The sequence below is a fragment of the Lissotriton helveticus genome, chromosome 8 (assembly GCF_964261635.1).
Source record: "Lissotriton helveticus chromosome 8, aLisHel1.1, whole genome shotgun sequence".
Classification (NCBI taxonomy): Eukaryota; Metazoa; Chordata; class Amphibia; order Caudata; family Salamandridae; genus Lissotriton; species Lissotriton helveticus.
The window spans coordinates 973,536,739-973,558,623 of NC_136069.1; positions in this window are offsets into that span (position 1 = coordinate 973,536,739).

The window sequence follows — 21,885 nt, forward strand, 5'->3', positions numbered from 1 at the left end:
GTGCCGGTTTCCCTAGTGCTAGTTTTCCCCGCTTTCCCTGCCAGGTGTGGACGGCGCCTGCTCGAGGTAAGGAGAGGAAGGCAAGAGAGGCCAAACGACGCTTTAATGCGGGACGACAGAAGCTGCTTTTGGGGGGTCCAGCCTGCGGTATCTTTAAAACCTTGGTGGGAACTCTGACACAGTGGGCCACAACAACTGCGCGCACCCCACTAGAAATCAACGTTTTGATATCCCAACAGCCACACTCGACCCTGGTGGGACTCCATGTCCCAGGGTGCTCTCTGCCTCTAATCTGCCTCTAATCAGCTGCCTCAGGCATGGGGGAAGAGCCAATCAGTGCTCAAAAGCGCTGCTGCAGCATGCAAAGGACCTTTTGCCTGAACTTTGTTGGGGGAGTAATGCCGAACCCTGGTGGGACTCCATGTCCCAGGGTGCTCTCTGCCTCTAATCAGCTGCCTGGGGGAAAGAGCCAATCAGTGCTCAAAAGCGCTGCTGCTTTTCACGCGGGTGCCGCAGTGTGCAAAGGATCTTTTGCCTGAGCTTTGTTGGTAGTAACGCCAAAGGTATCCAGAAGGACTCAAAGTCCCAGGATCCCTACAACCTGCTGCCTAGGGGGCCATTTGAACTTGTGTGCCAAAGCTGCTGGTGGTCTTGCTGCTTACCTTGTCTCCCTCCCGCTGCCGCAGTTACGAACGCGGCCGCCGAGCGGAGTGATACTTCAACTCCCAGGTGCCCCAGAATCGGAAGTGCTGGAGGAGCGCACGGAGGCATCCAATTCACCGACAGCACCAGCACCGCGGGAGCACCCGGGGCTAAGCCCGGGCAAAGGGCGGGCCCTCTGTGGCCCTCCGTGGTCTGAAGGGGTCGGGACGGGCCCACTTCCTTGTCTGTTCTGTGAGAAGAGGTAGAGTGACTCCATTTACTAATTGACTATCTTTGTGGTTTGATTTATCCTACTTTAATAATGTCACGCAAGGGGGACACAAACATTGCTTCAGAGAGGGGTCCGTACCAAGGGCTACAAGAGCATCACTTGAATAGCACCAGCACACTGCCTACTGTTCATGAGATAGACTACAACTCTCCTTGCCACTCTCTACTCAGTATGCAATCTCCCTTACAAACTCCAGCCAGAGCGCAAAATCTGTCTTTGTGGGATGAATTAAACACCTTGTGCAACACCAAGTACGCCGTAGTGAAATCACCTTCTCCTGTTAAAGGCACCAGCTCTTCATGTACTAACGGTAGCTTACGGGATCCATCCTTTTCACCTATGAAAGACAATATCCAAGATCTAGCCCTTCCCCGGCCTTTACCCACTAAAAGGAAGCACTACGAGGACAATCCCGAAGGGAATCATTCCAAATTACAAAAACTATCCGTAAGTCCTACTTTACCTATTTTACCGGTCAACAACCTGCCTACTACCATGGATGTGTCCATATGTGTCCGTTCTTTCAGGAGTACCAGCACTTGCTTTCAGGAAAGCCGAAAGACAGCAGGACCTATTAAATAAGGTCATATTCTGGCTGGGGAAAAATAGACCCCTACCATCGGACCAAGATGGTGGAATCCTGAGCATTAGAAGGGTGAGCTGGCTGGGCTCGTTACCTAAAAACATTCCCGGGGACTTGGTACTGTTTAAATTCAGGAATAGGAACATCGTCCCGTACCTAAGATCTTGCCCGCCCCAAGAAGGAGATGGCTCTATATGCACTTGGGACCTACTTGACTTTTATCCTTGTACGCCAAACATTCCCCTGCTTAGACCAACAGTAGAGCATCACCATCTGCTTGGAAGGGGGGTTTGTGTATCCAGTGGCATTAGTTTCTCCGCTCTGAATAGATTCGAACCACTACACAATTGTCGCAACTTTTGATTGCTCTCTGTATTACCATAGTCGATAATGATAAACTGTATGATTAACAAGTCTTACTATCGAATTCTGAGGTTGGGCATATGTCCTTTTAACTTGTAGTCATATTGTTATTGTATGTATGCATTTATTTTTAAGATTGTTTTATATGTACGCTTTTATGATTTTAAAACAAAATCGAATAAAGCTTTATCGACCGACCGACCGTATAGGTTTGCTAGGTTTCCCTAGGTGCCGGCAGAGCTCGGGTTAAAAAACTACAGTTAGGCACTTTGTCAAAAAAAGGTCATTTTTCACTGCAAATTTGAGGTGTGACCACGTTGCGTTTTACGCCGTTTCCTGTCGCAGGCACTAGGCCGACCCATGCAAGTGAGGTGCCATTTTTCTCAGAAGACTTAGCGAAACGCGGGGTGGGTGGAAATGTGTTTGATTCACGCAGATTACAGAACTTTCCACCACAGAAATGTGTGAAAAATTTGTTTTTTTTGTCAATTTTTTTGATTTGCAAGGGATTCAGGGTAACAGAACCTGGTGGGGAGCAGTCAAGTCACCCCATCCTGAATTCCTCCGGGTGTATAGTATTAAAAAATGTATAGGTTTGCTAGTTTTCCCTAGGTGCGGGCAGAGCTAGGGTTCAAAAACTACAGGTAGACACTTTGCCAAAAAAGGGTCAATATTCACTGGGAAATTGAGGTGTGACAATGTTGCGTTTTGTGCTGATTCCTGTCGCAGGCACTAGGCCGACCCAAGTAAGTGATGTACAATTTTTCTCAGAAGACATTGGGGAATGCAGGGTGGGTGGAAAATTGTTGATCCATGCAGATTCCAGAACTTTCCACCACAGAAATGTGAGGAAAATGTGTTTTTTGTCATTTTTTTAGGTTTGCAAGGGATTCTGGGTAACAGAACCTGGTGGGAGGCAGTCAAGTCACCCCATCCTGAATTTCCCTGAGTGTCTAGTATTAGAAAATGTATAGGTTTGCTAGGTTTCCCTAGGTGCCGGCAGAGCTAAGGTTCAAAAACTACAGCTACACACTTTGCCAAAAAAGGATAATTTTTCACTGCGAAATTGAGGTGCGACCACATTGCGTTTTTAGCCGTTTCCTTTCGCAGGCACTGGGACGCCCACGCAAGTGAGGTACCATTTTTCTAGGAAGGCTTTGGGGAACACGGGGTGTGTGGAAATGTGTTGATCAATGCAGATTCCAATACTTTCCACCACAGAAATGTGAGGAAATTTTGTTTTTTTTGTCAGTTCTTTAGGTTTGCAAGAGATTCTGGGTAACAGAACCAGGAGGGAGGCAGTCAAGTCACCCAATTACGAATTCCCCTTGGTGTCTAGTTTTCAAAAATGTATAGGTTTGCTAGGTTTCCCTAGGTGCCGGCAGAGCTAGGGTTCAAAAACTACAGGTAGGCACTTTGCCAAAAAAGGGTTGTTTCCTGTCTCAGTCACTAGGCCGACCCACACAAGTGAGGTATCATTTTTCTAAGAAGACTTTAGGAAACGCAGGGTGAGTGGAAATTTGTTGATCCACGCAGATTCCAGTACTTTCCACCACAGAAATGTGAGGAAAATATGTTTTTTTGGGTCAATTATTTAGGTTTGCAAGGGATTCTGGGTAACAGAACCTGGTGGGAGGCAGTCAAGTCACCCCATCCTGAATTCCCCTGGGTGTCTAGTTTTCAAAAATGAATAGATTTGCTAGGTTTCCCTAGGTGCCGGCATAGCTAGAGTTAAAAAACTACAGGTAGGCACTTTGCCAAAAAAAGCTCATTTTTCACTTCGAAATTGAGGTAGGACCATGTTACGTTTTGTGCCGTTTCCTGTCGCAGGCACTAGGCCACCCCACACAAGTGAGGTACCATTTTTCTCAGAAGACTTTGGGGGACGCGAGGTGGGTGGAAATTTGTTGATCCATGCAGATTCCAGGACTTTCCACTACAGAAATGTGAGGAAAATGTGTTTTTTTGTCAATGTTTTAGGTTTGCAAGGGATTCTGGGTAACAGACCCTGTTGGGAGGCAGTCAATTTACCCCATCCTGAATTCCCATGGGTGTCTAGTTTTTAAAAATGTATAGGTTTGCTAGGTTTCCCGAGGTGCCGGTAGAGCTAGGGTTCAAAAGCTACAGGTAGGCACTTTGCCAAAAAAGGGTCATTTGTCACTGCAAAATTGAGGTGCGACCATGTTACATTATGCGCTGCTGCCTGTCACAGGCACTAGGCTGACCCACACAAGTGAGGTACCATTTTTCTCAGAAGACTTTGGGGGACGCGAGGTGGGTGGAAATTTGTTGATCCATGCAGATTCCAGGACTTTCCACTACAGAAATATGAGGAAAATGTGTTTTTTTGTCAATGTTTTAGGTTTGCAAGGGATTCTGGGTAACAGACCCTGTTGGGAGGCAGTCAATTTACCCCATCCTGAATTTCCATGGGTGTCTAGTTTTTAAAAATGTATATGTTTGCTAGGTTTCCCTAGGTGCTGGCAGAGCTAGGGTTCACAAACTACAGTTAGGCACTTTGCCAAAAAAGGGTAATTTTTCACTGCAAATTTGAGGTGCGACCACGTTGCGTTTTGCGCTGTTTCCTGTCGCAGGCACTAGGCCGACCCACACAAGTGAGGTGCCATTTTTCTCAGAAAACTTCGGGGAACGCAGGACGGGTAGAAATTTGTTGATCCACGCAGATTCCAGAACTTTTCACCACACAAATATGGGGAACATTTGTTTTTTTGTCAATTCTTTAGGTTTGCAAGGGATTCTGGGTAACAGAACCTGATCGGAGGCAGTCAAGTCACCCCATCCTGAATTCCCCTGGGTGTCTAGTGTTGAAAAATGTATAGGTATGCAAGGTTTCCCTAGGTGCCGGCAGAGCTAGGGTTAAAAAACTACAGTTAGGCACTTTGCCAATAAAGGGTAATTTTCCACTGCAAATTTGAGGTGCGACCACATTGCGTTTTACACCATTTCCTGTCACAGGCACTAGGCTGACCCACGCAAGTGATGTACCATTTTACGCAGAAGACTTTGGGGAACGCAAGGTGGGTGGAAAATTGTTGATCCATGCAGATTCCAGAACTTTCCACCAAAGAAATGTGAGGGAAATTAGTTTTTTTGTCAATTTATTAGGTTTGCAAGGGATTCTGGGTAACAGAACCTGATGGGAGGCAGTCAATTTACCCCATCCTGAATTCCCCTTGGTGTCTAGTTTTCAAAAATGTATAGGTTTGCTAGGTTTCCCTAGGTGCCGGCAGAGCTAGGGTTCAAAAACTACAGGTAGGCACTTTGCCAAAAAAGGGTTGTTTCCTGTCTCAGGCACTAGGCCGACCCACACAAGTGAGGTATCATTTTTCTAAGAAGACTTTAGGAAACGCAGGGTGAGTGGAAATTTGTTGATCCACGCAGATTCCAGTACTTTCCACCACAGAAATGTGAGGAAAATATGTTTTTTTTGGTCAATTATTTAGGTTTGCAAGGGATTCTGGGTAACAGAACCTGGTGGGAGGCAGTCAAGTCACCCCATCCTGAATTCCCCTGGGTGTCTAGTTTTCAAAAATGAATAGAGTTGCTAGGTTTCCCTAGGTGCCGGCATAGCTAGGGTTAAAAAACTACAGGTAGGCACTTTGCCAAAAAAAGCTCATTTTTCACTTCGAAATTGAGGTAGGACCATGTTACGTTTTGCGCCGTTTCCTGTCGCAGGCACTAGGCCAACCCACACAAGTGAGGTACCATTTTTCTCAGAAGACTTTGGGGGACGCGAGGTGGGTGGAAATTTGTTGATCCATGCAGATTCCAGGACTTTCCACTACAGAAATGTGAGGAAAATGTGTTTTTTTGTCAATGTTTTAGGTTTGCAAGGGATTCTGGGTAACAGACCCTGTTGGGAGGCAGTCAATTTACCCCATCCTGAATTCCCATGGGTGTCTAGTTTTTAAAAATGTATAGATTTGCTAGGTTTCCCGAGGTGCCGGTAGAGCTAGGGTTCAAAAGCTACAGGTAGGCACTTTGCCAAAAAAGGGTCATTTGTCACTGCAAAATTGAGGTGCGACCATGTTACATTATGCTCTGCTGCCTGTCACAGGCACTAGGCTGACCCACACAAGTGAGGTACCATTTTTCTCAGAAGACTTTGGGGGACGCGAGGTGGGTGGAAATTTGTTGATCCATGCAGATTCCAGGACTTTCCACTACAGAAATATGAGGAAAATGTGTTTTTTTGTAAATGTTTTAGGTTTGCAAGGGATTCTGGGTAACAGACCCTGTTGGGAGGCAGTCAATTTACCCCATCCTGAATTTCCATGGGTGTCTAGTTTTTAAAAATGTATATGTTTGCTAGGTTTCCCTAGGTGCTGGCAGAGCTAGGGTTCACAAACTACAGCTAGGCACTTTGCCAAAAAAGGGTAATTTTTCACTGCAAATTTGAGGTGCGACCACGTTGCGTTTTGCGCTGTTTCCTGTCGCAGGCACTAGGCCGACCCACACAAGTGAGGTGCCATTTTTCTCAGAAAACTTCGGGGAACGCAGGACGGGTAGAAATTTGTTGATCCACGCAGATTCCAGAACTTTTCACCACACAAATATGGGGAACATTTGTTTTTTTGTCAATTCTTTAGGTTTGCAAGGGATTCTGGGTAACAGAACCTGATGGGAGGCAGTCAAGTCACCCCATCCTGAATTCCCCTGGGTGTCTAGTGTTCAAAAATGTATAGGTATGCAAGGTTTCCCTAGGTGCCGGCAGAGCTAGGGTTAAAAACTACAGTTAGGCACTTTGCCAATAAAGGGTAATTTTCCACTGCAAATTTGAGGTGCGACCACATTGCGTTTTACACCATTTCCTGTCACAGGCACTAGGCTGACCCACGCAAGTGATGTACCATTTTACGCAGAAGACTTTGGGGAACGCAAGGTGGGTTGAAAATTGTTGATCCATGCAGATTCCAGAACTTTCCACCACAGAAATGTGAGGGAAATTAGTTTTTTTGTCAATTTATTAGGTTTGCAAGGCATTCTGGGTAACAGAACCTGATGGGAGGCAGTCAATTTACCCCATCCTGAATTCCCCTTGGTGTCTAGTTTTTAAAAATGTATAGGTATGCTAGGTTTCCCTAGGTGCCGGCAGAGCTAGGGTTCAAAAACTACAATTAGGCACTTTGCCAAAAAAGGGTCATTTTTCACTGCAAATTTGAGGTGCAACCATGTTGCATTTTGCGCCGTTTCCTGATGCATGCACTAGGCCGACCCAAGCAAGTGATGTACCATTTGTCTCAGAAGCCATTGGGGAACGCAGGGTGGGTGGGAAATTGTTGATCCATGCAGATTCCAGAACTTTCCACCACAGAAATGTGAGGAAAATGTGTTTTTTGTCATTTTTTAGGTTTGCAAGGGATTCTGGGTAACAGAACCTGGTGGGAGGCAGTCAATTCACCCCATCCTGAATTCCCATGGGTGTCTAGTTTTTAAAAATGTATAGGTTTGCTAGGTTTCCCGAGGTGCCGGTAGAGCTAGGGTTCAAAAGCTACAGGTAGGCACTTTGCCAAAAAAGGGTCATTTGTCACTGCAAAATTGAGGTGCGACCATGTTACATTATGCGCTGCTGCCTGTCACAGGCACTAGGCTGACCCACACAAGTGAGGTACCATTTTTCTCAGAAGACTTTGGGGGACGCGAGGTGGGTGGAAATTTGTTGATCCATGCAGATTCCAGGACTTTCCACTACAGAAATATGAGGAAAATGTGTTTTTTTGTAAATGTTTTAGGTTTGCAAGGGATTCTGGGTAACAGACCCTGTTGGGAGGCAGTCAATTTACCCCATCCTGAATTTCCATGGGTGTCTAGTTTTTAAAAATGTATATGTTTGCTAGGTTTCCCTAGGTGCTGGCAGAGCTAGGGTTCACAAACTACAGCTAGGCACTTTGCCAAAAAAGGGTAATTTTTCACTGCAAATTTGAGGTGCGACCACGTTGCGTTTTGCGCTGTTTCCTGTCGCAGGCACTAGGCCGACCCACACAAGTGAGGTGCCATTTTTCTCAGAAAACTTCGGGGAACGCAGGACGGGTAGAAATTTGTTGATCCACGCAGATTCCAGAACTTTTCACCACACAAATATGGGGAACATTTGTTTTTTTGTCAATTCTTTAGGTTTGCAAGGGATTCTGGGTAACAGAACCTGATGGGAGGCAGTCAAGTCACCCCATCCTGAATTCCCCTGGGTGTCTAGTGTTCAAAAATGTATAGGTATGCAAGGTTTCCCTAGGTGCCGGCAGAGCTAGGGTTAAAAACTACAGTTAGGCACTTTGCCAATAAAGGGTAATTTTCCACTGCAAATTTGAGGTGCGACCACATTGCGTTTTACACCATTTCCTGTCACAGGCACTAGGCTGACCCACGCAAGTGATGTACCATTTTACGCAGAAGACTTTGGGGAACGCAAGGTGGGTGGAAAATTGTTGATCCATGCAGATTCCAGAACTTTCCACCACAGAAATGTGAGGGAAATTAGTTTTTTTGTCAATTTATTAGGTTTGCAAGGCATTCTGGGTAACAGAACCTGATGGGAGGCAGTCAATTTACCCCATCCTGAATTCCCCTTGGTGTCTAGTTTTTAAAAATGTATAGGTATGCTAGGTTTCCCTAGGTGCCGGCAGAGCTAGGGTTCAAAAACTACAATTAGGCACTTTGCCAAAAAAGGGTCATTTTTCACTGCAAATTTGAGGTGCAACCATGTTGCATTTTGCGCCGTTTCCTGATGCATGCACTAGGCCGACCCAAGCAAGTGATGTACCATTTGTCTCAGAAGCCATTGGGGAACACAGGGTGGGTGGGAAATTGTTGATCCATGCAGATTCCAGAACTTTCCACCACAGAAATGTGAGGAAAATGTGTTTTTTGTCATTTTTTAGGTTTGCAAGGGATTCTGGGTAACAGAACCTGGTGGGAGGCAGTCAATTCACCCCATCCTAAATTCCCCTGGGTGTCTAGTATTGGAAAATGTATAGGTTTGCTAGGTTTCCCTAGGTGCCGGCAGAGCTAGGGTTCAAAAACTACAGCTACACACTTTGCCAAAAAGGGTAATTTTTCACTGCGAAATTGAGGTGCGAGCACATTGCGTTTTTAGCCGTTTCCTGTCGCAGGCATTGGGATGACCCACGCAAGTGAGGTACCATTTTTCTCGGAAGGCTTTGGGGAACGCGGGGTGTGTGGAAATATGTTGATCAATGCAGATTCCGGTACTTTCCACCACAGAAATGTGGGGAAAATTAGTTTTTTTGTCATTTTTTTTTGAATTGCAAGGGATTCTTGGTAACAGAACCTGGTGGGAGGCAGTCAAGTCACCCCATCATGGATTCCCCTGGGTGTCTAGTATTAGAAAATGTATAGGTTTGCTAGGTTTCCCTAGGTGCCGGCAGATTTTGGGTTAAAAAACTATAGCTAGACACTTTGCCAAAAAAGGGTCATCTTTCAATGCGAAATTGAGGTGCGACCACGTTGCGTTTTGCGCCGCTTCCTGTCACAGGCACTAGGCTGAGCCGCACAAGTGAGGTACCATTTTTGTCAGAAGACTTTGGGGGATGCGGGGTGGGTGGAAATTTGTTGATCCATGCAGATTCCAGAACTTTCCACTACAGTAATGTGAGGAAAATGTGTTTTTTTGTCAATGTTTTACGTTTGCAAGGGATTCTGGGTAATAGAACCTGTTGGGAGGCAGTCAATTTACCCCATCCTGAATTCCCCTGTGTGTCTAGTTTTTAAAAATGTATATGTTTGCTAGGTTTCCCTAGGTGCCGGCAGAGCTAGGGTTAAAAAACTACAGCTAGGCACTTTGGCAAAAAATGGTAATTTTTCACTGCAAATTTGAGGTGCGACTACATTGCGTTTTGCGCTGTTTCCTGTCACAGGCACCAGGCCGACCCACACAAGTGAGGTGCCATTTTTCTCAGAAGACTTCGGGGAACGCAGGATGGGTAGAAATTTGTTGATCCACGCAGATTCCAGAACTTTTTAGCACAGAAATATGCGGAAAATGTGTTTTTGTTGTCAATTCTTTAGGTTTGCAAGGGATTCTGGGTAACAGAACCTGATGGGAGGCAGTCAAGTCACCCCATCCTGAATTCCCCTAGGTGTCTAGTGTTCAAAAATGTCTAGGTTTGCTAGGTTTCCCTAGGTGCCGGCAGAGCTAGGGTTAAAAAACTACAGGTAGACACTTTGCCAAAAAAGGGTCAATATTCACTGCGAAATTGCGATGCGACCACGTTGCGTATTGTGAAGTTTCCTGTCGCAGGCACTAGGCCGACCCACACAAGTGAGGTACCATTTTTCTCAGAAGACTTAGTGAAACGCGGGGTATGTAGAAATTTGTTGATCCACGCAGATTCCAGAACTTTCCACCACAGAAATGTGGGGAAAATTTGTTTTTTTTAAATGTTTTTTTTATTTGCAAGGGATTCTGGGTAACAGAACCTGGTGGGAAGCGGTCAAGTCACCCCATACTGAAATCCCCTGGGTGTCTAGTTTTCAAAAATGTATAGGTTTGCTAGGTTTCCCTAGGTGCCGGCAGATTTAGGGTTCAAAAACTATAGCTAGGCACTTTGCCAAAAAAGGGTCATTTTTCAATGCGAAATTGATGTGCGACCACGTTGCGTTTTGCACCGTTTCCTGTATCAGGCCCTAGGTCGACCCACGCAAGTGAGAAACCAATTTTCTCAGAAGACTTAGGGGAATGCGGGGTGTGTGTTAATTTGTTGATCCACGCAGATTACAGAACTTTCCACCACAGAAATGTGTAGAAAATGTGTTTTTTTTGTCAATTTTTTTGATTTGCAAGGGATTCAGGGTAAAAGAACCTGGTGGGGAGCAGTCAAGTCCCCCCATCCGGAATTCCTCTGGATGTATAGTATTCAAAAATATATAGGTTTGCTAGTTTTCCCTAGGTGCGGGCAGAGCTAGGGTTCAAAAACTACAGGTAAACACTTTGCCAAAAAAGGGTCAATATTCACTGCGAAATTGAGGTGTGACCACGTTGTGTTTTGCGCCGTTTCCTGTCGCAGGCACTAGGCCGACGCACACAAGTGAGGTACCATTTATCTCAGAAGACTTTGAGGAACGGGGTGGTTGGACATTCGTTGATCCACGCAGATTCCAGAACTTTCCACCACAGAAATGTGAGGAAAATTAATTTTGTGGGTCAATTTTTTATGTTTGCAAGGGATTCTGGGTAACAGAACCTGGTGGGAGGCAGTCAAGTCACCCCATCCTGAATTCCCCTCGGTGTCTAGTTTTAAAAAATGTATAGGTTTGCTAGGTTTCCTGAAATGATGTATGCTTGACACTGAATAAATTGTCTTTGTAAGAAGTTTATTCGGAAAGAAGGAGAGCCGTCCCAGCAGACAGGTGAAGGCACAGATAATAACTGCCTACACGAGAACACTCACAGGGATACATTCTCAGTGACATAACATGGTTCTATGTTGCGTAATACACATCACCACACCTCCCCCTTTTCAATGAGAAAAACAATAGATAACAAAATAAATAAATATAAAATATAAACTGCGGGAGATTAGATAAAGAACAAATAAATATTAAATATAATCTCGTAATTTGCTTGGTCTGACTGACACTCTAGTACTTTTCCTGACCTCATTCCCCTCTGAAACATTGTTGAAATTAAAATTTCTTGAAGGGCCAGAAGGGTCTTTTGCAATTTGCGATGTGCTCCACCAATTGCCATTGGACAATCTAGCAGCATTTCTACGAGTATCCACTACTTGTTGAGAATCTAAACATTTTGAATAACCTTTTTTTACTGAAACAGGGTTCTTAACTTTAATCCAATCTCCCATTTGAATACTGTGAGAAACTTTCTTTCCAGGTTTAACATTTTTAGAACAAGCATCAGAAGATTTTTTGTTTGCAGTTTCCCACATATTGCTCATATCGCCACCTTTATGAACATTTTTAACCATCCAGAAAGGATATACCTGAGAACAAGATTTTCTCCCTCTCATGAGCTCAAATGGTGTGTAGTTAGTAGCAGAATGAGGAGAAGTGCGATATGACCACACTAGATCCTTAACTGCCTTAAATACACAATTCTTAGACTTGAAAGCTGCTTGAACACACTCTATAACAACTCTGTTAAATCTTTCTGTTTTGCCATTGCTTTGTGGATGATAAAGAGGAGTTCTGGTGTGTTTGATACCACATGATTTAAAAAAAGAATTCATATCATGTGAAATGAATTGAACTCCATTATCAGTCAAAATTTCTTCTGGATAACCTTCTCTCAGAAAACTCCTGTTCAAGCAATCAATAACACTTTTAGAATTTGGTGTACTAATTGGTTCAACTTCTACCCATCTTGACAAGTGATCAATAAGAACTAAAAAATATTTTGAGTTATTAGGGAGAACATGCAACGGTCCCAAAAAGTCCATTCCCAACTTCTGCCATGCTCTACCAGGAATAGATACCTTAGATTCCACAACGCCTTCTAAAACTAGTACTTTGTCACTGGCATTACAATGTGGACATTGTTTGACAAGCTCATCTACCTGAGAATCCATTTTAGGCCACCAAAAATCAGATCTCACTTTTCTTTTGGTAATAGTGGCACCAAGATGACCAGAATGCGCTGCTAAAATGATTTTTTCTCTGTAGCACGAAGGAGGTACTAATTTATCACCTCGGACAATTATACCATCTCCATTGAGAGTTCAGTACTAATCTTCCAAAACATTTGAAGATCAGGAGAAAGACATTTCTCCTTCAGCCATCCTCTTCTTATAAGTGAGGAAACTTCTTTAAGGACAACATCATCATCAAGTTCCATAATCCAATCATCTTCTAGAAAAGATAAGGATTCTTGAGAAACATTGGCCACAAAACACTCTTCTCCTTCCGTCTCCCAATCTTGTTCATCATTATCAGAAATAGGAAGTCTAGAAAGGCAGTCTGCCCTGCTATTTCTTCCCCCTGGTATGTATTCCACGCTAAAGGTGTATTCAAGTAATTTTGTAGACAATCTTGCCAAACGAGCTGTCGTACGTTTAACATTTTTTCCATTTAAGATATCGACTAATGGTCGATGATCAGTTTTGAGAACAAATGACCTACCCCATAAATACGGCTTGAATTTCTCTACACTCCATGTACAAGCTAAGAGTTCTTTTTCAATGACAGAATATTTCCATTCAACGGGATGGGGAGTGCGAGAAGCAAACAAAACTGTGTACTCCTTCCCTTCCGAGCATTGAGAGAAAACTGCACCCAGTCTGTACTCACAAGCATCAACCGTGACAAAAGTTTGTCTACCTTCAACAAACGCTTGTAAGGCCGGAGATGAAAGTATATGTTCTTTTATAATTTGAAAACCTTTTTTACATTCTTCTGACCAAACAAATACAGCTCCTTTCTTTAACAAGGACCTGAAACACTCAGTGGTTTTTGCAAAATCTTTCATGAATTTGGCATAAAACTCACATAAACCGAGGAAGGACATGAGCTGCTCTCTATTTTGGGGAGCAGGTGCTTCAATAATGCTTTTAACTAAACCCGGTCTAGGTTTAATATTTTTTCAGAAATAATATGTCCAAGATATTCAATTTCTTTAGTTTTGAACATACATTTACTCTTTTGTAGTGTTAAACCTCTATTCTCTAGCACTTTAAAAGCTTCACCAATTGCCCGGTTATGTTCACTTTCTGTTTTTGTGAAAATAAGAATGTCATCTTGAAAGACAACTACGTTAGGATTGTGAGCAAACATTTCTGACATGAGTCTTTGAAAGACTGCCGCTGCCGATGCTAGTCCAAAAGGAAGATGACAAAACTGAAAAACACCATCAGGAGTGACAAAGGCAGTTATATGTCTAGATTGAGGGTGTAATTCTACTTGGTGATAGGCAGCTTTAAGATCAAGTTTCGTAAACCACGAAGATGACCCCACTTTGGCAATAAGATCTTCAATTCGCGGTAGGAGTAACCCATCAACCCAAATGGCCTCATTGAGAGTGCGTAAGTCAACACACATTCTCAAATCGCCTGACCTTTTCTTGGCTAAAACAATGGGGGAAAGCCAGAGGGTGGACTCAACTTTTTCAATAATCCCTTGATCACACAGAGTCCGCAAATGTTTTGAAAGATCACTTCTGATACTTAAAGGGACATTGCATAACTTGTGTTTAGTAGGAACGACATTGTCCTTAACTCTGATAGAATGCTGAAAATTGGTGATCTTTCCAAGTCGATCTTCAAAAAAAATTCCAAATTTTTGTTCCCAATCACCATCGATATGAATACTGGATGTAGAGTCAGTCACCGACTCAACATCTCCTTTGAACTGCTTGTCAATGAAGACCGGATTAGCTAATCCAGGCTTAATAGTCAAACCAATTTCAGCTTGGTGAATAAGACCAAGAACATTAATTCCTCGTCTGGCTACATACACTTTCCCTTTGATGGACACTCCTAAAACATTAATGTTAGCCCAGAAATATCCAAGTAATTCAATCCTACTTCCCTCAAATGCTACCGTAAGAACATCCGGAGGCAATAAACTTTTACCAGGCCACAATTTGGTGTACTTATCTTGTGACACAATGGTGATGCGAGCACCTGTGTCTACAAGCAGTTGAACATGATCTTTCTCAATGATAACATCAACTTCAGGATCTGAAATATGTTGAAAAGATTTTTTTAGCCGGTCCTCGACTAAGATCTCTTCTGTTGGTTCGCCGTGCAGTGACCGTTTGGTCGAATTTAGAACTTGGCAGTTGGAATCTGGACATCCTATGATTGGTAAGAGCCGTTTTGTGGCACCTATTGTAGGTTTTGGATTCCCTTGTATGGTAAGGTAGTTTTAGGAACACTTACTGAGGCATATTTGTATTTGGAAAAGACTAGTCTAATTTGTATTTTGGTATTTTGATATATGTGTATATATATGTGCTGCAACCGATATAGGCAGGCAATGTGAAGATTTTTCTTCAACTATTTAATTTGAACGGCGCAACATACTAGAAAGTACTTTAAGCGCTACTTTGTGTATAATATTGCATATTTTGCACTATTTTTGGCATGCCTGTTTTTAGCACACTTCGAAGGTTGTGCTGCTTTTCTAATGGTACCAGTTTATGACTTGAGGAATCGCAGCCGGCTCCCCCAGAGGGGACGCCTAATAGAACTATGTATGTGAAATTTGGTCTTTCAGCCATAATGTACAGCACGCTATGGCACAAATATACCAAAAAGGATTCTGAGTTACGGTGGCCACTGAATGGGTCATTTGATGCACAAAAGATTGAGTATGTGGAGCGATGTATGTTTGAGCGAAGGTCTAGACATGACATGTTTGAATGCGTGCGTTTGTGGGAAAAAGAAGTGCGACAGCAAGAGAAGCGTGAGCAAGCGTTGATTGACAAGGAACAGCAAAAGAATGTGTATGAGAAAGCGCTGTAGTTGAGAAAGAAAGAAGTGAAAGAGTTAAAAGAGAGAGAGGAGAAAGAACATAGGTTGCAGGTCTCTGGCTAATATCCTGTCCGACAGCCTCTCTATCCTGTCCTTAATAAACCACAAGATGATTTTTTGTTATTAGATCGACCTCCACCTCCGTATGCCGTTCCGTCCGCTCCGGCCAAAGGCGATGGAGATTCTGTCACAGAGCAACAAAAAGCGCGGGACACTCGATCCATGTTGACTACTGCGCGTTCGTCCGAAATTAGACAAGCTGCTCGTAAAGCATTACGTAGTACTGATTGTGCTTCCGTTCTTTTAGCAAGTATACAGGGATGGTCAGAAAAGGAGCAGATGTATTTCAGTGAGATATTCGCTACAGAAGGTATTGAATTTTTTCAAAAATTCTCCCCAATAATAGAGCCTGATGATGTAGCGGCTGATTGTAAATCCATGCGTGATGGTCTTTTTCTTTTCCCTCAGGTGGCTGACATGATTAGACGGTTGGTTAAATTACGAACTGATGTGGTTCACCCGAAGGAGCAGAAAAAGCGTACGGACGAAGCTGCACAGCCCAATTCATCCAGAGTGTCGCAGTCTCCTATCTTCGTAACAGATAAGATAATACCAGTTGAAATGAGACCTATGCGGGAAGCCACGCCCTTGTATGTTCCTCCTAAAGGAGCGGGTGATAATGATGATAAAAACTCTACTGATGCTAAAGGACATTTTATTTATAATTGGGTCTACACTCCTTGGAATAGAGCAGATGTAATGGCGCTTAAAGCAGCGTTACCCGATCCGCGTATAAATCCAGCCGCTTTCTATGAGGAAGTTGAAGGCGCTTTAAATTCCTGTACTATGACCTTATGCAATATATAGACTTGTTTTTTGGTTTAATTCTGCCACCAGATATGTGGCGGACTGTTCAAAATATTGATGACCGTGCTACTTTTGGTGCTGACTGGAAGGACTTAGAACGAATGGATGTGGATAGAGAGCCCGCCCAAAAGCCACATCGGTTAATACTAGTTCTCCCTGCAGCCATTTTAACTAAGCTTAAAGCAGTTATTCCCCCTAAAAAGATTGATTGGCCTGTCTTAGCATCGTGTAAACAAAAGGTTGACAAATCCGTTTCCGATTTCTTCACGCACTTTGAGGAAGCGTTTCATGATTTTAGCGGTCAGTCTTTGACGGATGATACCGGCAGACATCTGTTTGTCGACAAATATGTTACGAATCTGTTGCCAGGGATAGCTAGCCGCTTAAAAGCTAGTGAAAGTTCTTGGACTGCGTCTTCTCCGGCATCTGTTTTGACGATGGCTCAATATTATGAGCATCAAGAATTAGAAGCGAAAGGTAGTGAGGAAAAGAAATCCAAAGATTTGAAAACGAAAATTATGTTAGCTCAAGTCTATGGTCCGCCTCTAGAGGTTATGATAGAGGCTACGATAGAGGTTACGATAGAGGCGGACGGGGATCTTTCAATACCCCCTATACCCATACGAATTTGTCTATTAATCAATGTGCGTATTGTAAGCACTTTGGTCATTGGATGGCTGATTGTCCAGTGTTGCGCACGCAACAGAATTCACGGGGGCGGGGACAAAGGAGAAATGGTTCAGGGTTTTCAGGGCCTAGGGGAAATACGAATGATCATGCTCGATTTGATGCTAATGTACGAACACAAAATGATCAAAACACTTTTGATAGACGAAACCAATATCAGATGTCCGATTATGTCCAGCCTGACCTTTACGATTCTGCTCATGCATAGGATTGCCTAGGATGGGGTAAGGAATCAGTTAAAGTTCCAGTAGATCAGACGGGGTCCCTATGTTACAGCACATGTTTTGGGTTCCAATGATCGGTTTCTGGTTGATACAGGAGCTACTCGTAGCGCTTTGTCTAAACAATTGGTTCCGAGGGCTCCCCTGTCTGGCGTAACTATTACTTCGATAGGTTTCGATGGAACACCTTCCCTTAGCCCATTGTCACAACCACTTGCATTCCATGTTGATAAATTTAGTGCTCCATGTCCATTTTTGCTTTCCCCAAATACACCAGATAATATCGTGGGTCTTGATATGCTGAAGTATTTCAGAGCCACAATACGATGTTCTCCTGAAGGAGTGCGTGTCATTTTGAATGATAATCACTCAGGGCTTGAAAGAATTTGCTTTGTTAAAGAGGATATTGCATTGGCTTCGCTTCCTGAAAGTTTGTATGCTACCTCAGACACTGATGTGGGTCAAATGGTTATCCCACCGGTTCTGATTAGTGTCAAGGAGGGAGCTGTGTTACCTCGTTTGCCACAATATAGGATTTCACAGGAGGGTGAAGAAGCACTCATACGAATTGTGCATGATCTCATCCAAGTTGGGGTTGTTGAGGAAGTCCCATTTAATGTTTGCAACAGCCCAATTCTTCCAATCCTGAAAAGAGATACTGATACACGAGTCTACAGATTCATTATAGACTTGAGAGAAGTAAACAAGATTGTCGTGCCGCAGTATCCTGTGGTTTCTGACATTACCACACTTCTTACTTTGGTTCCTCCGACTGCTCCTACATTTTCTGTGATAGACTTGAAGAACGATTTCTTTTCGATCCCTATTCATCCTGACAGCTGATATTTGTTCGGTTTCACTTTGAATAATCGATCGTATAGATTTTGTAGAGTTCCTCAAGGCTATACTGAGAGTCCGAGTATTTATAGTCAAGCATTGAAAAGAGAACTTGATTCTTTTGCATTGCCCGAAGGTGTAGCTCTCATTCAATATGTCGATGACATCTTGCTGGCAGCCGACACCCAGAGCAATGTGAAAAATGCACTCTGTCTTTGCTTTCTTTTCTTGCTTCCCATCATCATAAAGTGTCTCGAAAGAAGCTGCAATATTGTAGACCAAAGGTAACCTACTTAGGTCACCTTTTGTCTAAGGAGGGACGTGCATTGACATCAGATCGTATACAAGCAATTTTAGACATGCCAGTTCCTACCACACAGAAAGGAGTACGTGCATTTCTGGGTCTTACTTCCTTTTGTAGGCAGTGGATTTTGGGGTTTTCATACATTGTTAAGCCTTTGTTAGCGTTTTTGACGAAAGACACACCAGTACCCCTTCCATGGACAGATGAATGTGAAAGTGCTTTTCGACAGTTACGACAAGCTCCTTGTTCAGCACCAGTGTTAGGTACACCAGATTACACCAAGCTTTTTACACTCTACGTACATGAGAAAGATGGATGTGCATTGTCAGTCTTAGTCCAGTTACATGGCGATAAGCAACGTCCTTGTGCTTATTTTTCAGCAGTTCTTGATCCTGTTGCCAGAGCATTACCTGGGTGCTTTCGCTCAGTTGCAGCAACAGCTGTGTCAATACGACAGAGTGAGGGAATAGTTTTGTCACATAAGCTGTTAGTGTTGGTACCGCATGCGGTTGATGCCCTTTTGAATCAGACAAAGACGCAGCACTTAACTAGCGCTCGTCTTACAGGATATGAACTGACATTGCTAGCTCCTCACATTACATTGAAGAGATGTGCAACTTTGAACCCGGCTACTTTGTTTCCGTATCCGGTGCCTCAGCCTCAGGCACAAGAAACACATGATTGTATATTCCTGACTGAGGAACAGACAAAGGGTCGCATTGATTTGCAAGATACGCCCCTTCCAGAAGTGGATGGTGAACTATGGGTTGATGCGTCTTGCTTGAAATTACCAGATGGCACGACCTAATATGCAATTACCACGCTTGAAACAATAGTGGAGACAGCTTGGATACCGCAGAAATTGGCCTAAGCAGCTGAATTGATAGCTTTGACAATAGCATGTGAGCTTAGTGTTGATTTATGTGTGAACATTTACACAGATAGCCGCTATGCTTTTGGAGTAGCGCACGATTTTGGCAAACTCTGGAAGGAAAGAGGCTTTTTTACATCTCAAGGAATGCAAATATTGCACGGAGAATTAGTGCATAATCTTTTGATTGCATTGACATGCCCAAAGAAAGTAGCCATAGTGAAGTGTAGCGCGCACAAGAAAGTGACAGACAAGATTGGACAAGGAAATGCCTTTGCAGACCACGTGGCACGTGAAACTGCGATGAGAAGAAACACTACTCCTATGTACGTAGTGAAGTCACAAGCTGAGAGATGGCATGATACTAGGCAAGAAGTACGAGAGATACAGAGGACAGCCTCTGATAAGGAACGTGGACAGTGGTCTAAAGAAGAAGAGGTAGATGACAAAGGTTGTTGGAGGAATAAGCAGATGGATAGGTGGAAGTTGCCTATAGCTTTCGTACAACCTATGATTCAGATGGCACATCGGCCAGCACATGTTGGAGCTTCCGCAATAGCGAAAATGCTTACGCAAGTTTGGGAGCATCCAGAAATTACTAGCACAGCTAAGAGAGTAGTACAGTCTTGTTTGATCTGTTTACAATACAATCCTGGAAAGGGAACGCGAGTTCCATCTGAAGGCTTTGCTACACCGACTGCACCTTTTGAAGTCTTGCAAATGGACTACATTCAACTTGAGCGTTGTAACAACTTAAAGTATGTTCTAGTGGTGGTTTATGCTTTCAGTAAATGGATTGAGGCATACCCCACTTCGGCATTGGAAGAGATGCGACGTCGATTGCATCTTTGTCATCTCAGTAAAGATACAAACTACACAGACAAACCCTGAAGCACAATAAATATTTTCACTTCGAACTCTGTGCTGCATGCGAACAGGCTCAGAGCAGCAAAACCCATTTTCACATCGTAACAAACCCTTGTGAAAATTTAAACAGGAGTCTCCATGCTGTTTTTCAAGCATTTGCAAATAGAACAAAAGCTTGTACTATACGATAAACCATTTTACCAATAGCGAACTTTGTGAACCATTTTATGAAAAACGGCTCATCTTCCTTCTAAATACACAGGACCCCCTGATTTTAAATATATGTGTATATTATGTCTGTAAATGTGAAGGCCCTGATGAAGGTGATAAAATAGGCTCACCGAAACGTACGTAGGCCCTATACACCTGAGACCCGCACATAAAGATAATAAAAGGAAAACAAAGTCAACGACCAAATAATTTACAATTTGTATGTTATAAAGAATATGAAAATTGGCTATCTAACCATCAAGAGCTACTAGGATCTCAGATGTAATGTTGTCCTCTGTTTGTTTCATTTGTAATTTTGTCACCAGTGTGAACATGTAAGACAGAGAATAAATGATGTTGTATGACTGCTAGATAGATTGATAGCACTTGTCGGTGTTCTTCTGTGGGGTTCATATTAATTTTGTTACAATTAATAATGAATTTTTGGCACTGTATCTAATTCTTTTTGTCTTACAAATATGAAAAATGTTACAAAAATGTATTTCCATCCTAAACTATGACAATGAAAAATAAATAGAAAACCTAAAAATAATATGCTATTTTGAAAACTTCTTTTTCATGTTGCATCCTTTGTGAACTGATGGGATTTAGTCCATAAACAGTAAAATCAATAGGTCAGTTAAGAGTTTTTTTGTTCTCAGTGTTTGGTATATTACTCCCCCCTCTAGACCTAAAATTGATCTCTGGGAGTTCCCTTGTTCATACTTCTTATACCCCACAAAGGACAATACTGCTATTACTACCGCTAAGGTGCTACTGAAGAAATTCTTCCCGAGGTTTGGTGTTTGCAGGCTTTTATGGAATGATAACGGACCTCATTTTGTTGGGGAAGTTATCAAGTATGTCCTGAAAGGATTGGGAATTAAACAGAAGTTCCATGCAGTGTTCCATCCACAATCTGCAGGATTGGTGGAAAGGTATAATGCTACTCTGAAGCTGAAAATTGCGAAAATTCAAGCTTCCACACACTTGACCTGGCCAGATGCGTTGCCATTGGCATTGTTATCCATCAGATCAGTACCACATTCTAGGACGGGTCTCACCCCGTACGAGGTGGTATTTGGACAACCCATGAACATTTGGGGAGTTCCAAAACTGAGTTCTGTGTATGATGTACCTTGTGTCTTGATGAGTGACTATTTGGCACAGTTAACTGACAGTTTGGTTTCTATTCATCAACAGGTTCGTTAAGCACTTCCTGACAGATCTACAGGTGAAGGCCATGAGCTTCGTCCTGGCGACCTTGTAATGGTCAAAGCGTTTGAGAGGTCCAGCAGCTAGGAGCCGAGATGGCGTGGACCAGAACAAGTGCTCCTTGCCACGAGAACAGCGGTTCGAGTCACCAACAAGAAAAATTGGGTGCATAGCACTCATTGTCGGAAGGTATTGTCGACCTTGGTGGAACCTGCTGTGCTGACCGATCATCGAGAGATCTTGACCACGGAGAAAGGCCCTGCTGTATCACCTGACGAATCTGCGGAGTCCTTCCCGGACCAGACGACTCCTGGAGCAACGCCATACAATTTGAGACCAAGGAAAGAGTCTACAGTTTTTTGAAAGAGACAGGTTGAGCAACCGTTCTGGGTAGTGGAAACGGAATGCCGATAATACAAGGGAGGGGGATCAGCCCTGCGTAGTGTAGTGACACCTGTCTTGATCT